Below are 18304 nucleotides of genomic sequence, written 5' to 3'. Positions count from 1 at the left end.
CATGTGAAGCAATTCAAATGGACGAGTAGTGGTCATGATAGTCTTCGCTGGATGCATAGCCTTTGTCATCTTCCCAGCTTCACAGGTTCCGCATAAGTGATCCTTGAGGAATTTGACATTCTCAATGCCAATGACATGCTTCTTCTTCGCAAGCGTGTGCAAATTCCTCATGCCTGCATGACCAAGTCGTCGATGCCATAGCCAGCCTTCTGAAGCTTTTGCAAGTAGGCACACGGCTGGTTGCGGTCCTGTAGAGAAATCAACAATATACAAGTCTCCTCTCCTAAAGCCTTCGAAGACTTTGGAATTGTCAGCTTCCATAACCACAACACAACGATACTTGCCAAAGACAACAACCATATCAAGATCAAAAAGCATTGAGACAGACATAAGGTTGTATCCTAAGGACTCGACAAGCATGACTTTGTCCATGTGTCGATCCTTTGTGATTGCAACCTTACCTAGACCCAATACCTGACTTTTGCCTTTATCAACAAATATGATATGCTTCAGATGCGACGGAGATAAAGGAGCATCCATCAATAGATTCTTGTCACCAGTCATGTGATTTGTACATCCACTATCAAGGACCCACTCAGTGGCTTTGGGTTGATCATCCTATAGATGAATTAGTGCAACTTACAAACTCATATACTTCATTAGTGAAGAATATGACATCAATTCATCAGATCAATTTCATCAAGCAGAAGAACGGATAAAGCAGTATGAGGACGTGAGAAATGAAAGTTCATTTCTTCATGATTCGTCCTTTCAGGCATACTCAGGTCTCCAGCAAATTCTTCAGACGATTACGTACGTCTGGAGACCTGACCCTGCAGAAGAGATTAGTTCTTTTTCTTCACCACCCACATCTGAAGGGGTGGCAAAGAGTTCATCATTCTGCGAGCTCCATACGAGAAGGATGGCATAGAAGCCAGTCCATTTCGTTTCACATAAGAGGGGTTAGAGTAAGCATAAGAGTAAGCAGAGAAATTCTTCGAGGACTTATGGACATAATGATTTGAAGAATAATGCACATATCCATAATCCTTAGATCTTTCCTGTGAAACAGACGGGTTAGCATGATGATGTTCATATGAGGACTTTGATCCTTTTGAGGAATATGATCCATGTGAAGAGTTTGGTCCGTATGAGGACTTGGATCCATATGAAGAATATGGTCCATATGAAGAATTTGATCTGGGGTTCCTATTCTTCACTAGTGACGTCATGATGACATTCACCTGAAGATTTTCAAGGCATCTTTTGGGAACCCAGATTTTCTTCATAGGGGGGACTGTTCCTGCAGTTAGTGCCAACATATCTAGCAAATACTTCACCATTATGATTTTTGAACAATTTATAGTTGGAGTCAAATGACTCATCATCAGAACAAGGAGATTCACATGCAAATCCAGATAAGTTAGATGGATCAACTGGAGGTCCCTTTGTAGCAACCCATGTAGTTTTGGGGTACTGCTCTGGCTTACAATATGTACCATCAGCATTAAGTTTCCTCTCAAAGGCAATACCCTCTTTCCCAGGGTTCCTGTTGAGGATCTGCTTTTTAAGCACATCATAAAGAGTCTGATGCCCTTTGAGGCTTTTGTACATGCCTGTCATGTACAATTCCTTCAACCCTGCATCGTTAGTGATACTAGTAATGTCCTCAGATGAGGAATTAGTGATAGCAGAGGCATGCGAAGAATTTGAAACATTTGCGGCATTTGAACATTCAGGTGAAGAATTAGCAGATTCACGTTCAATGCACTTCAAGCATGGAGGAACAAATTCTTCCTGAGAAGCGCTGATTTGTTGAGCAAGTAATGAATCGCGCTCCTTCTGAAGATCTTCATAACTCACTCTTAGCTTCTCAAGGTCTTGCTTTCTTTGAAGAAATTCATAAGAAAGCTTCTCATGATCAGATAAGAGAGTGTTATGATGACCTTGAAGGGTGTCAAACTTAGACTAAAGTCTTTGAAGACTCTCAGCCAAAGCTTTCGACTGATCCATTTCTTCACCCAACATATCATCACTCTTATTTAGCATATATTGAACTTTTTCCAAAGCTCTTTGTTGTTTAGTGGCAAGGGAAGCAAGTTTGACATAGCTGGGTCCAAATTCATCACCAGATTCATCATCACTAGACTCGGATAGATAGCATTCAGTTACCTCAGCATCTTTTGCCATAAGGCATGATCAAGAAGATGATGATTCTGGTTGGAATGTCATCGCTTTGAGAGATTCCTTGAGGTCCTCAAACCAAGGATCATGACGGGTTTGATGACCTTCATAGACCTCAGAGAGACGGTCCCAGATAAGCTTCGCATGATCGAGATGCATGATATTCCTGAACTGATTTTGAGACAGATAGGAGCAGATGACGTCCTTCGCCATGAGGTTGAGAAGAGTGTACTTGCGAATGTCATCTTCTTCCGCCATCTTGCACAGATCGGTCAGACCAATCTCAGTGACAGTCCACAGCTCGCTGTTCATCACCATGAGGCGCTTCTTCATCATGGCCTTCCACTTGGGATACTCGTGACCGTCAAAGCTGGGGCATGTCACTTTCTTCATACCTGCGGTCGACATAACTAAACTCCAGGCGGTTAAACCAAAATCACACAGAACAAGGGAGTACCTTGCTCTGATACCAATTGAAAGTGCGTTATATCGACTAGAGGGGGTGAATAGGCGATTTTTATGAATTCTTCACTAAGGATTTTGGCGGTGAGGAAATTCCTTAGTGAAGAACTACTAGCAGCGGAATAAGTACTCAAAAGTAAACATAACAGAACACAAGCACAGTCATCATGATGAAATGAAGACAGGCACAGAGTACAGGAAGCGTAAGCACAGGATAACACAGGATGAAGACAGACAGACTGAAGAAATTGAACTGAGGAAATTGAGAAAGTCTTCAGTCAAAGTCTTCAAACACAGATATGAACAATAGCACAACACAGTTATGAGGAAATGAAAGAGTTGAGGAAATAAAACCAGTAGGCTTGGTGAAGACAATGATTTGGTAGACCAGTTCCAACTGCTGTCTCAGTTGTACATCTGGTTGGAGCGGCTGAGTATTTAAACTCGAGGACACACAGTCCCGGACACCTAGTCCTGAACACGCAGCTCAGGACACCAAGTCCTCACCGTATTCTCCTTGAGCTAAGGTCACACAGACCTCGCCCAATCAATCGTGGTAAGTCTTTAGGTGACTTCCGAACCTTCACAAACTCGGTCACTTGGCGATCCATAATTCCTATTGGATGCTCTAGACCATGATGCCTAACCGTCTGGAAGAAGCACAGTCTTCAATCTCTTAAGTGATGCTCAATCACTTGGGGTTTGAAGGTGTTTGGGTTTGGGTTTTCCTCACTTGATGATTTTTGCACAAAGTCCTCGGAGGATGGGTTGCTCTCAAATGACAAGTGTCAGTTTCTCTCGGAGCAGCCAACCAGCTAGTGGTTGTAGGGGGCGGCTAATTATAGCCTAGGGAGCAGCCCGACATGATAAGACATAAATTCCCTTCAATCATATGACCGTTAGGTGGGTAGATATTTTGGGAAAGCTGGCGCATAGCACAGCAACGGTCGGAATTTTGAGTAGCAAAATCCTCAGGGCTATCATGTTCCTCACTGTGTAGGCAATCCGCACTGGCGAATTCCTAACTCCTCAGTCAGAACAAATTCCTCAGAGACCAGAAGAACTTCGTCTCTGTCACTAAAGAAATTGACTGAACTGTATGAGATTTCCAATGGCTTCACTCGAAGGGATTGGTAGGTGTAGGATTTTGAGTTGAGCATCACATGGAAATTTTTCCTTAGTATTTCCTTGACCCCCTTTAACAGTACGGTGTTTCCTATGACTCAAGAAAGAGAAAATGAAACTACGAAAACAGAACTCTTCACACTTGATGTTCCTCGAATGAATACCAAGTCTTCAAGGTCACACCAATTTCTTCACTTTCAAAGTCTTCAGAAAGTCTTCAGAAATCCAAAGTCTTCAGTCGAAGAACTTCATTTTTAGGGGTCGACTTTCTCTATAAATATCAAACTCCTCATAGACTTATAAACCTGTGTACAACTTGCAAACGCATTAGTCCCTTAACCTATAAGTCTTCAATACACCAAAATCACAAAGGGGCACTAGATGCACTTACAATCTCCCCCTTCTTGGTGATTGATGACAATATAGGTTAAGTTTTCAACGGGGATAAACATATGAAGTGTAAATACTGATATTGAGGAATTTGATTGCAAGATATAGAAGAACTCCCCCTGAATATGTGCATGGTGAGGTATTTGCTTTTCAAGCATTGCACATTTGAAGAGTAGAATCAAGGAGATCTCCCCCTATATCTTGTAATTCATACATGCATTTGACATATCACAATGAAGAATATGAAATGCATGATGAAATATGGTGACTGATGTAATTCAGCATGCGTGCATTAGCATAATTGAGGAATAAGCATGCAGAAAAACATATCAAAAGTATCAGAGCACCATCGGGTTTAAGTTTACAACTCGACCCAATAAAGTTTCAGAAGAACGAGAGTTGTAACTTAGCAAAAAAACGCCCATATAAGATAGACCCTGTCGGTGTCAAAACCGGCGGATCTCGGGTAGGGGGTCCCGAACTGTGCGTCTAGGCCGGATGGTAACAGGAGGCAAGGGACACGAAGTTTTACCCAGGTTCGGGCCCTCTCGATGGAGGTAAAACCCTACGTCCTCCTTGATTAATATTGATGATATGGGTAGTACAAGAGTAGATCTACCATGAGATCGAGGAGGCTAAACCCTAGAAGCTAGCCTATGGTATGATTGTTGATGTGTATGCTGTCCTACGGACTAAAACCCTCCGGTTTATATAGACACCGGATAGGGTTAGGGTTACATAGAGTTGGTTACAATGGTTGGAGATCTACATATCCGTATCGCCAAGCTTGCCTTCCACGCCAAGGAAAGTCCCTCCCGGACACGGGACGAAGTCTTCAATCTTGTATCTTCATAGTCCAGGAGTCCGGCTAAAGGTATAGTCCGGCTATCCGAACACCCCCTAATCCAGGACTCCCTCAGTAGCCCCTGAACCAGGCTTCAATGACGATGAGTCCGGCGCGCAGATTGTCTTCGGCATTGCAAGGCGGGTTCCTCCTCCAAGTACTTCATAGAAGATTTTGAACACAAAGATAGTGTCCGGCTCTGCAAGATAAGTTTCCACATATTGCCATAGAGAGAATAATATTTACACCAATCTAATCTGCTGACGTATTCCGTAGCGTGACACACCACGACCAAGCCTTTATCCTAGTCGTTTCATTATCCCACCTCCGCGCGTTATGCAAGGCGGTTTCCTTGGCACGTCTTGTTAAAACAGAGATCGTGTCCCCTTATCCCGGGATTCTCATCAATACGGGCGTGGGTAACCCAACCGCGCCATTGATTACGGCGCTTGGAGATAAGCGAGTTTTACCAGGCTGGTGGGGACATGTAGTTGCGTCCTATATAAGGGGATAATGATCCACCTTTTCACCTACGCATTCTTCCTCCTTCACCTATCCATTCTTGCGCACTCGAGCTCCAGCGCCCAAGTCCGCACTCCCCACCTCAACCTCCTCCAGCCATGTCCGGAGCAGGAGGCAAGTGGATGGTCTCCTCCGTCACGGAGGGACACATCAAAAAGCTGAGGAAGGCCGGATACCTGTCTAACGACATCGCGTACCATGAGAGGGTGGTGTTCCTCCCCCATTTCCTCCGCGGACTGGGCTTCCCTCTCCACCCATTTGTCCGAGGGCTCATGTTCTACTACGGCCTGGATTTCCACGATCTGGCTCCGAACTTCGTCCTCAACATCTCGGCGTTTATCGTCGTGTGCGAGGCCTTCCTCCGCATCCGCCCCCATTTCGGCCTATGGCTCAAGACTTTCAACGTCAAGCCGAAGGTGGTGCGCGGAAACCAGGCGGAGTGCGGAGGCGCCATGGTGGGCAAGATGGCCAATATCCTGTGGCTCGAGGGCTCCTTTGAGGAGACCCTGAAGGGGTGGCAATCGGGGTGGTTTTACATCACCGAGCCGCGCGATGCCGAATGGGTCGCACCCCTCGAGTTCCGATCCGGACCCCCTACGCGGCTCACCTCCTGGAAGGAGACGGGCCTGTCTTGGGGTAAAAAAGGAGAGCTGACCGGACTCCAAACGTGCATCCAAACCCTGGCGGACAAGAAGCTCAAACTTGTCAACGTAGTCCAGGTTATGCTCATCCGCCTGATCCTCCCGTGTCAACAATGGGCTTTCAACCTGTGGGAGTTCGACCCGGCGTGGCACCAAACTCTGAGCAGGCTCTTCGACACGACGTACGAAGAAGCCTGGAAGGTGCTTTTCAAAGGCGCCGAGGCTCCCGCATCCGCTACCGAGGATCGCGGATTCAGTGTGCAGCGTCACGCTCTCGCGGTAGCTGTTTTTTTCCTTTTACAGGGTATCAGTTTTTCATAGTTTGACTCCATGCGGGATCTAAGCTCCCTTACCTTTGACAGGATTGGCAGGTGACGTCCGGATAGATCAACTGTCCGGCTCCCTTGCCCGAAGGCCCAGCGGACGCTCGCTTGGCGAAGCTGCTGGTTCTGGCACCCTATGTGGTGCCGGAGAAGAAGGCCGTGAAAAAGGCCGCGGGGACTCGAAAGAGTGCCCGACGCCAGGAGGTGTCGGATCCATCATCCGATGGTTCAGAGGCGCATTCCTCCCGTGAAGATGAGGAGGAAGAAGAGGAGAGATCTCCCCCTCCAGCGGGAGGAGAGAAGAAAAGGAAGGCCGCCCTCTCTGGGGAGGCCGGAGGGTCCAAGAAGGGGAAAACCCTTCCTTCGGACTACTCCACCGACGCCGACGGCGGAGAGGAGTGGCAGCCCAGGGCGAAGCCCCTGGCAAAATCGTAAGTATCCGGATACCAGAGTAATTCATAGTATTCGTTTATTGCACAACTTTCCCTTATGTCGAATATGTTTATGCAGCCCACCCAAAGACCAGCTCGACGCGTCATCGAGCGGCTCACTGGACTCGTCGGATGTGAACTCGCTTCCGACGACTTCCTCCCCCCGCCCTACGGACGACGCCGAAGTGTTGTCCCAACAGGTTCCAAGCCAGGAGGGGGTGGTCCTGGGGGCATCGCAAGGCGACCTCCCGGACTCCAGGAGTAAAGGGGATGAAACCCCTTAGGGCTCCAAGTCCGGCTCTAGGCCGGACACTGCCCCAGAACCTTCAAAGGTTCCAGAGTCCGGCGGGGGACCTCCTTCCAAGAGGAGGAAGTCCACCGTGCCGGTGGCCCCCGTCCAACCGGAGGCGCCGGACAATATGTTGGAGGCGCTCCAAGGCGCCTCCATCGATGAGGTGCACCGCACTATTATGAGTGCGGTGGTCCAGAAGGTTCAGTCCGCCAAGAGCGGACTGACTGAAGCTTGTACTAACCTTTTGACAGGCTTTGAGGTAAGTAAAGAATGTGTAAATAATAGTACCGCATAGGCAGTAGCCCCTGATGCTCTGTTTGGCGTTCGGGAAGAAAAGCCGAATAGAGGATCAAATAGAATTCGCAGGAGTCTAACAAAAATGAGTCAATATGCATATGCAAGCTTCCCTGCTGGCGTCCGCCGCACTGACTGCGGAAGTGGACACGTTAAACCAGAACCTCGAGCGGTCCGAGCAAGAGCTCGGGCGCGCCAAGAAGCAGCTCGAGGACAATGAGGGTAAGAAATACCATGTTTTTAAATATATATAAAAAGGTGCAATTGCAAAGAATGACAGGATTATCGTGGCTATTTTAGGGGCCACGTCTGAAGTGGCGACCCTTAAGCAGGCGCTGGTCGAGGCCGAGAAGAGGGCAACCTCGGAGCGCACCGAGCGGGAGAAGTATGAGGCCGAGGTTGGCAAGGTGCGGCAAGAGCTCCAGGCTGTCATGGAAAAACATGAGAGTTTGGAGCTTGACTCAAAGACGCGAGCGTCCGAGCTCGCGGTGGCTATTGAAAACGCCAAGTCTGCCAAGGCCGAATCCCAGAAGACCCTCCAGGAGTTGGATGAGGTGAAGAAGATAGCGGCGGGTAAGGCATTCTTTATGCAAAGCAAACACATAAGCGTGAGTTACTTGTTACTTACCCGAATCTGGAGCTCTCCAGGAGCGTTCGTAGATCTTCCCCGGAGTGTATCCGATGCCGCCGCATTCTACCGAGCCAAGGAGGGCAGCTCGACAGAGAAGGTGTTCTGGTCTCAGTATACTGAGGCCGGACACCCCGTGCCCCTGAGAGACCAGCTGAAGCAACTGGTCGAGCTCCACAAGGCGGCCGAACAGGCCATGAAGGGCCTCATTGTTCGGCTGTGGCCTGGAGGGGCTCTGCCTGGGAGCTATTTCGGGCTGGTGCGGCGGTTGGTGGAGGCCTGTCCAAGGCTCGAAGTCATCAAGCGCTCTGTCTGCATTGAAGGTGCCCGTAGGGCCCTTGCCCGTGCTAAGGTGCACTGGGGCAAGCTGGATGCTGAGAAGCTGGTGAAGGACGGGCCACCACCAGGGAAAGAGCATCGCAAGCCCGAGAATTACTATAAGGATGTTCTGAAGGGTGCCCGCCTTGTGGCGGATGAATGTTCCAGGGATGTAATTTTTGAGTGAAACTTGCTCGTTTTGTCCTGTGCGCTGAAAACTTATTTATATGCGCTAAGCAATGCTGTTGGAATTTAAAATATTACCTTCTGTGCGGCTGTTTATCAATTCTGAGAGATGGCGAGTCGTCGGCTTCTGCCGCCGTGCCGCTAGTGCTGGGGTGTCCGGGGATAAACCTGAGCGCTCTTTTTCCCATGTTTGGGTCCTTCGTGGGAGGCGCTCAGCCCAACGAACAAGGCAATCGGACTATAATGCGTGAACACTCTCACTTAGCCATAGAATTTTATAATTTTAAATTTCGGTGAAGCCCCTGGTATTCGGAAGACCGAGTTCGGGGCGCTATCCACGCCTTGGCTGGACAGAGCCGGCTCCTCGCCCTAAGCGGCATAAGTCTTTAGGGACTTGAAAAACCTCTCAAACAGCGACCAGCTCTCGCTTCATCATGACAGTCAGTTTTAGCTTTCTCCACTGAGGTGCTCGACCCAGCTCAACTGGGGCACAATCACAGTGGTTCTCCTAGTGCTACCTTAGCCGTTATAGCGGAACGTAAGGCACCAAAACATAGGAGCTGGGCAAACCCAACTATTGACCCAAGACATGATTCGGAGCCGATGCATATAATGCTATAAGTTCGGGGTGCCGCACTTGTTAAAGTGTTCGGACTTCTCACACCATATTGGGGGGTACTAAAGCCCCTGGCGTATTTTGGCCGTACCAACGTGTACGGGTGCAACATGTCGCTAAGGAACATACATAAAAAGAAAAAAGGTAATGCAAAAATAGACGAAAGCTATGCATTGTTTATTAAAAAGGGCTGCGATCAAAGCAGAACAATACAAATAATGCGATAAGTGGAAGGTTGGACTAGTTAACATGTCCGTTCCAGGAGCAAGCTGCGGAATAGTATGCGGAACAAGTATACTGCTCGTGATAGAGACCACCTGGGAGTTCCGTACTGCGGCGTGGCTTGTCTGCTTCCCTGGTTCTTGCATCGTTTGTGCGGAAATTGAACTGCCGAATAGGCCTTCCGAAGGATGGAGTCCTGAAAGTAAGAGAAAAATAATAAAAATAAAAAAATCGGCAGCCCCTCGTACGGTTTAAGCCGTATTTTTGGGCGTGCCGTGATGGTGCCCCTCCCCCTGTACCCATGGTATGTCTAGGGCGTAGTTATGGATGCAAAGTACTGGCATCGCCTTTTTGCGAGGGTTGGGGTTGGGGCCGCATTGCTACGCCTGCTCAGATCGTGCCAGGCGGTCTTGTTGTAGGTTACGCCGGGCGTGCTTGACGGTGTCCGGTCGTTTAGTGGCCCGACTAGAGAACTGCCTGGAGAGGCTGCTTTGTACTTATGCTGCAAGGGCCGCCGTGTGCTCCTCCGTTCGGAGGGAGCGTTCGGTGTTTCCATTGACCGTAATTACTCCTCGAGGGCTTGGCATCTTGAGCTTAAGGTATGCGTAGTGCGGCACCGCATTGAACTTAGCAAATGTGGTTCGCCTGAGCAGTGCGTGATAACCACTACGAAACGGGACTATGTCGAAGATTAACTCCTCGGTTCGGAAATTATCCGGAGATCCGAAGACCACTTCAAGTGTAACTGAGACTGTACAGTTGGCCTCTACACCTGGTATTACGCCTTTAAAGGTCGTTTTGGTGGGCTTAATCCTCGAGGGACCTATGCCCATTTTCCGCACTGTATCCTGGTAGCAGGTTTAGGCTGCTGCCGCCGTCCATAAGGACTCTAATGAGATGAAATCCATCAATGATTGGGTCTAGGACCAATGCGGCGAATCCGCCATGACGGATGCTAGTGGGATGGTCCCTTCGATCAAAGGTGATCGGGCAGGAGGACCATGGGTTGAACTTTGGGGCGACTGGCTCTACTGCGTATACATCCCTTAACGCGCGCTTCCGCTCCCTTTTGGGGACGTGGGTTGCGTATATCATGTTCACCGTCCGCACTTGTGGGGGAAAACCCTTTTGTCCACTGTTGTTCGGCGGCCAGGGCTCCTCGTCGTCATTGCTATGCAGCCCCTTGTCTTCATTTTCGGCGTTTAACTTGCCTGCCTGCTTGAACACCCAACAATCCCTGTTAGTGTGATTGGCCGGCTTTTCGGGGGTGCCATGTATCTGGCACAAGCGGTCGAGTATTCGGTCCAAACTGGACGGGCCCCTAGGATTCCTTTTGAATGGCTTTTTCCGCTGACCGGATTTAGAGCCTCTGAATCCGGCATTAACTGTTGTATCCTCAGCATTGTCGCCGTTAATGCGGCGCTTCTGCTTGTTGCGACGCGACCTGCCACTACTATCCCTGGTGTCTGAATTACCAGGGTTTTTGGTCATATTGTTGCTACGAGCAAGCCAGCTGTCTTCTCCCGCGCAAAAGCGGGTCATGAGTGTCGTGAGTGCTGCCATAGATTTCGGCTTTTCCTGTCCAAGGTGCCGGGCCAGCCATTCGTCACGGATATTGTGTTTGAAGGCTGCTAGGGCCTCATCATCCGGACAGTCGACTATTTGATTTTTCTTTGTTAGGAATCGTGTCCAGAATTGCCTGGCCGATTCCTCTGGCTGCTGAATTACGTGACTTAGGTCATCGGCGTCTGGGGGTCGCACATAAGTGCCCTGGAAATTGTCGAGGAATGCGGCTTCCAGGTCCTCCCAACAACTGATTGATCCTGTTGGCAAGCTGTTAAGCCAATGCCGAGGTGGTCCTTTAAGCTTGAGTGGGAGGTATTTGATGGCGTGGAAATCATCGCCGCGGTCCATGTGGATATGAAGGAGATAATCCTCGATCCATACCGCAGGATCTGTTGTGCCATCATATGATTCGATGTTTACGAGTTTGAAACCCTCGGGGATTTGATGATCCATTATTTCATCTGTAAAGCAGAGTGGGTGTGCGGCGCCTCTGTACTGGGCTATATCATGACGTAGCTCCAATGAGCCTTGTCTACTGTGTTCAGCCTCGTCGAATTTGTGGCCGGCGTGACGGTTACCGTCTCGAGCCGTGGGTCGCCCACACGATCCGTAGATCGATCTTGTTTGCCTTGCCTTGTCCTCCAACATGTCTCGTAAGTCTGGCGCATATTCCCGTGCCTTGGTACGGGGTGCGGCTTGAGTGGAGGGCCGAGAGGCCTCTCTATCGCGACCACGAGGTGGCCGGTCGGCCGCATCAAGTGCTTCCTCCTCTAATCGGGGTAGCAACCTGCGCTTTGGGTAGCTCTTGGAGGGGCGTTCGAGTATATGCTCTTCGGCCGCAAGGACTTCAGTCCATCTGTCGACTAGCAAATCTTGATCGGCTCTAAGCTGTTGCTGTTTTTTCTTGAGGCTTCTTGCCGTGGCCATAAGCCTGCGTTGAAAACGCTTTTGCTCGACGGGATCCTCTGGCACGACGAATTCGTCGTCGTCGAGGCTTGCCTCGTCTTCGGAGGGAGGCATATAATTATCGTCCTCGACCTCTCTGTCTGCCGCTCTCTCATGAGGGGTGGTTTCTCCATCCTCCTGTGCTAAATCTTGCTGGAGGGGGTTTTCTTCGGCGCTTTCCGGAGTATTATTTTCTCCCGTGCTGGAATCACCTTGTTTGTTTTGGTGGGATTTTGAGCGACGCTGCTGACGCCGACGCTTAGGCTGTTTCTTGGAGGGGTCATCCTCCGCTGTTCCATCGCCATCTCCCTCTTTTGGGGTGTCCACCATGTATATGTCATACGATGAGGTGGCTTTCCAGGGCCTAGTAGGCGCTGGTTCTTCATCATCTCCTTCATCGGCGTCCATACCGTCGATGTCTTCGGAGTCGAAGTCGAGCATGTCGGTTAAGTCGTCGACAGTGGCTACAAAGTGGGTGGTGGGTGGGCTTTGAATTTCTTCATCGTCCGTACCCCAACCTTGCTGACCGTAGTCCGACCAGGGCTCTCCTGATAAAGAGAGAGACTTCAGTGACTTCAGGATATCGCCGAAAGGCGAGTGCTGAAAGATGTCCGCGGCAGTGAACTCCATGATCGGCGCCCAATCGGATTCGATCAGTAGGGGCGCGGAGGGTTCGGAGTCCGGAGAGGAGTCCGGCTCCTTGGAGTCACGAGTCTCGCAGAGTACGGGGCTGGTGCTTGTTCAATCGCCATTGGGGTCGCAGCCCCCGAGGTGGCGTCCAACCGCCCATCCTCGATCGGTGCAGTTGGCTCCGAATTAAGGGTCGGAGCCGATGCGGGTGCGGCCTCCAGGGCACTGTTCGGCGGCAAAGCTAGATCATGCTCGTCGTGACAATGCGGCGCGCTCGGCAGTGGCTCGAATCCGTCAAAGATCAAGTCCCCGCGGATGTCAACCGTGTAGTTTAAACTTCCAAATCTAACCTGACGGCCAGGGGCGTAGCTTTCGATCTGCTCCAGACGGCCAAGCGAATTGGCCCGCAGTGCGAAGCCGCCGAAGACGAAGATCTGTCTGGGGAGGAAGGTCTCACCCTGGACTGCATCGCTATCGATGATCGTAGGAGCCATCGAGCCTGACGGCAACGACACAGAGGAACTCTCAATGAAAGCACCAATGTCGGTGTCAAAACCGGCGGATCTCGGGTAGGGGGTCCCGAACTGTGCATCTAGGCCGGATGGTAACAGGAGGCAAGGGACATGAAGTTTTACCCAGGTTCGGGCCCTCTCGATGGAGGTAAAACCCTACGTCCTTCTTGATTAATATTGATGATATGGGTAGTACAAGAGTAGATCTACCACGAGATCGAGGAGGCTAAACCCTAGAAGCTAGCCTATGGTATGATTGTTGATGTGTATACTGTCCTACGGACTAAAACCCTCCGGTTTATATAGACACCGGATAGGGTTAGGGTTACATAGAGTTGGTTACAATGGTTGGAGATCTACATATCCGTATCGCCAAGCTTGCCTTCCACGCCAAGGAAAGTCCCTCCCGGACACGGGACGAAGTCTTCAATCTTGTATCTTCATAGTCCAGGAGTCCGGCTGAAGGTATAGTCCGGCTATCCGAACACCCCCTAATCTAGGACTCCCTCAGACCCGCTTGAAGACTAACTAACTCAAATTTCTCCCCCTTTCTCATCGAATGACCAAAAGGATCGAAAATGAGGACTGACGCCCCCGAAGAATATCAAGTTGATGAAGGAGCGCCAGCATTGTTGGGGTCGTTTGTCGTAGGAGGGCTTGCCGCAGTGTCGTCCAAGTCTTCATTCTCATCGATGCCACACGATGAAGAAAATGAGCTGGCTACCAGAGAAGGAACCTTGACCTTCTTGAATTTCTTCGGTGGAGGTGGAGACCGGTCAAAATCTTCTTTGAGACCCATTTTCTTGAGATCTTCTTCACCATACAGATGTGACAGTATTGCCCAGGTGCGACCGAAAACTTCATGGAGGTAGTAATGGTTTTTCTTCACTGCATTGTGCGTAGCAGTCATGCTATGAAGAAATGAACCAAACTGCGCTTAACCCATTTATGGTTTCGATCCACCTTCTGGTGAAGACTAAGCAGAAGCTCATGATCAGTCATCACACGAGGAGCAGTGGCTTGAGGAGTAGACTTGGGAGCATTGGCAGAGTCATGTGTGGCAGAGTCATCATTGGTGGAATAAGATGCAGCTTTGCAAAACTGTCCATCCAATGGACGAATGCCTTCATCTATAACAGATGGTGCCTTGCCCTTTTCATCAACTGAGGAATAGGTCAGCTTGAGGACTTCAATCGGGGGCAAGTAGCTAAGGTGATTCTGAAAATCAGCTTTGTAGTTGAGTGAAGACCTTGTCCTGAGGAATCTCATAATCCAAGGTGCATAAGGCTTCAGCTCAAACAGAGAAAGTGCAACATTTGCCAGAGTCCTCATGAAGAAATCATGATAATTGACAGGAATGCCATGAACGATATTGAATACCAGATTCTTCATGATGCCAACAATTTCCTCATCAGATGAGTCGTGGCCTTTGATAGGACTCATTGTCCTCGTTAGAATGCGATAGACAGTTCTGGGCACATATAGTAATTCCTTCACGAGGAATTTGGTTCGAGGGGCCTGACCTGGCTTCAAAGGTTTCATCAGAACTTGCATGTAGTGATTTGTAAGCTCAGGTTCACTGTAAATGCAACGAGCTTCTTCAAGGGGAGGACTGAGTGGTAAGGCACGAAGCAATTCAATAGCTGGTGCTGTGTAGTGAGTGTTCTCAGACATCCAGTCCAGCACCCATGAATTCACATCTTTAGAATCTCCTGTGATGTGCAGCGTTGCATAAAATTGAAGAATCAGTTCTTCATTCCAATCACAGATGTCAGAGCAAAAATTTAACAGTCCAGCATCGTGAAGAACACTGAGGACTGGCACGAAGCACGACAGAGATTCCATATCCACGTGAGGAATGTGCTCATGGTAGAAGATTTTCTCTTTGTTGAACAACACTGAGGAATAGAAATTAGCTTGACTAGCAGTCCATAAACACCTCTTCCTTATGCGAGCAGAATCATATGGGTTGTAGTCAGCGAAGAACACGTGCTCGCCGAAGAAATCGTCAACCTTGAACTTTTGCTTGCGTGAGAATGGATCCTTTGGCTTGGGCAGAGGAGTGTCAGTGAGTTTCATCACAACCTTAGGAATCTCAATCACTGGTTCTTCAGGCTGAGGAATTTCTGGTTCCTCTTTAGTGGCAGTCTGCGTCTTCAGATGTTCAGCAGCAGCAGTTTCTTCAGCACTAGTGGCTGGAATTTCTTCACGTACAAATGAAGTGGGGTGAGTTTCTTCAGAGCCCATTTGAACAGTTTGTGCAGGGGACTGAGGTATTTGCTGCAATGGTGTGAACATTGGAGAGTTTGGATGCTGACTTTCCTAGAATTCATCACTCATCACTAGTATGGAACAACCAATGTCCACATCTTCATCTTCCATTTCTTCGATGCCAGCCTCTTCAACTGTGAACTGAGGCATGGGCGAGGAGATGACAGGTGTTGAAGGGATCTCATCCACTTCAATTTCTTCATCCAACTGCTCAGACGAAGCAGCAGAAGGAATTTCTTCATCAGATCCACTGGGGATCACATATTCTTCATCAAAAGGAACAAGATCCTTTGATGGCATGGTTGAGATCGGAACAGCATCAACGGGATTAGCAAATGAACTGGTCAAAGGCTTCATCTTCTTCGGAGCTGAAGAATCTGAAGTAGCTGATGCTTTCCTTTTCTTCACTGTTGCACGCTCTGCAGCCTTGGTCTTCTTCACATCTGATGCAGATGGAAGGATCGGAGTTGGTGTTGGCGCAGGAGGAGCAGAGAAATCTGGTTGATTTTCTTCAGGCACAATTGATGCAGTTTCCCTGATTTCTTCATCTTCTTCAGGCGTACCACTAGTGGATGCCCTGGCAATTTATTCAGCGGCTGGAATGCAGTCATCAGCCCTGGAACTCACATTTTCTTCAGCAGCCTGATTGTCATTAGCGGTGCTGGCATTTTCTTCAGTAGGTTGAGCAGATGCTGCAGCCTGAGGAATTTCTTGTTGCGATGGGGCTGCAACATGTGAAGTGAACTTTTCAGTCAGTTTAACAAACCTGACTTTGGCTCCTTTCCAATCAGCATAATACGAATCAAATTCCTCACCGAGGCTTTTGATTTCAGCCTGGACCTTCACTAGTTCTTCAGTTGTCATGGTGACAATGTTTTTCTTCAGAAGTTTCTCTTTTCTGTACTGTGTTTTCTTGATTTGTCTGGCCTTCTCGTACTTCCATTTTTCTTCTTCAATGAAAGCAGTCAAGACATGACTTTGACCAGGAGTGAGGTTCATCTCCGGCAAAGGCGTGTTGGGATCCTTGTGCCATAGATCAATGAAGTCTAGGATCAGCCTTGGATCTAAAAGCAATGGCACATTGCTTCCTTTGGCACTAGCGGCCCTGACTTGCCTGTCTCTAATGATTTTGGCAAGTTCTTCATCATCAGCTTCGTCTTCTTCAGACGACACTTGGAAATCAACTTGCTTCTTCTGAGGACTTGGTCGAGGACCTCGTCTAGCAGTTGACTTTGTCTTCAGCAGTGAGGGGCCAGCTGAAAAACTAGGAGCAGCAGAGGAACTAGCGGAGGCTCCTGAGGCAATACATATGCCTGCTGTCCTTTGGCACGAGGCGAGATGCACAGGCGCTGAGGATTTAGTCGGAGCAGCCGAAGACTTGGGCGGAGGAGCTGAGGACTTTGGAGGAGCAGGAGCAGCATGAAGAATTGGCCGTGAGGGCTTTGAGGATTCTGGCCGTGACGGCATTGCTGAGGAACTTGGCCTTGAGGGCACTATTGGTGAAGCACTTGGCTTGCGCGCAGGCTTCTTTGACATAACCTTCTTTGGCTTAACAATAGAGGCCTCAGCAGAGGCAGCAGCAGCAGAGTCTTCATTGAATTTCCTCATTGCTTCTCTGGCTTGCTGAGCCAACTTGGCTTGGCGCTTTGCCCATTCGTCAGGATAATCCTCACCGCGCTTGAGGCTAGTGGGATCTGCTTCTTGGCCAGTTGCCAATGGAGCTCTTGGGCATGGAGGATTGAGTGAAAATTTCTTCATGTATTTTGGAGTTACATACCTGTACTCCCTCCATTCTCTTGCCCATCTCCTCTCTATCCTCTGGATGCGCACCTTACACTGATTTTTATCTTCCTCAGGGGGAGTGCAGTACCCAGCATAGATGTCATCGGGGATCTCAAAGGCAGTCATGACCTTAGGCTTCTTTCCTCCCTTCTGTGGCCTCTTACCATCAGCCATTTTCTTTAGTTGAGGAATTTGAACAATCGAATTCTCTGAAGAAGTATGCAACTTTTCTTCGAGGAACGCTGCAAATGAGTTAAGTTGATGAGAACCTAGTGATTCAGCAGCTGACATGAGTACCTATGAACAGAGTATAGTTGCGAGGAATTTGGAGAGGTCATATGCGTTCTCAGAAGGTTTTTATAAAGAACAAGTTTGAGGAATTTGACCAGATGAGTCTTGAAGAATTTCACTAAGCGTTCTTTGTCTTAGGTTCCAGAGTTGTATAGATCAAAGATCTACACAATTGAGGAATCTTGAAGAAAAATGGTGCTTAGAGAAACGAATCAAGAACATATGACTTGTGAGGTGTTTAGTGCGTGAAGATATGAAGAAAAACACCTTTGAAGATTTTGTAGATAATCATTCGAATCAAGGAGGGCAGTAAAAGTAACTTTTAATTACCCTGAACAAAGAACATGACGAACTGGAGTGAGGAGATGTGAAGTTCGTTAGTGCGGATCTTCCACGCCCTAACTTGGTGGAGGAAGACAACTATGGCGGCGGCGGAGTGAAGATTTCCGCGGCCGGCGCGAGTACGGCGGCGACGAGGTCGAGGTAGTGAAGCTCTTCCTCACCGGCGACGATGAAGTAGCAGCGGCGCTAGGGTTTGAGAAGCTCGAGCTGGAGACAGGTCGAGCGGAGTAAAGGAAGTGAAGAAGGGGAAGAGGGGTATTTATAGCCACGGTGAAAAACCGTTCGCCCGAAGAATTTGGACGAACGTGCCCCTGACCCTTCTCATTCGCTTGACATGTGTCACCCACGTATTGAGAAGTGGAGATCGTGTTAGATCGTGGGTGAGTGGATACGTATATCGTGGGATGCGGAACGGTTTGAGCGGCAAAGCCGAAAATTTAGATAGGATAGGTTTTAAAGTTCCGTTCGCAATTTCTTCAGCTATCAA

Source organism: Triticum urartu, chromosome 4A, assembly GCF_056163025.1.
Source record: "Triticum urartu cultivar PI428250 chromosome 4A, HENAU_Tu73, whole genome shotgun sequence".
Taxonomy (NCBI): Eukaryota; Viridiplantae; Streptophyta; class Magnoliopsida; order Poales; family Poaceae; genus Triticum; species Triticum urartu.
This window is presented reverse-complemented; position numbering follows the sequence as displayed.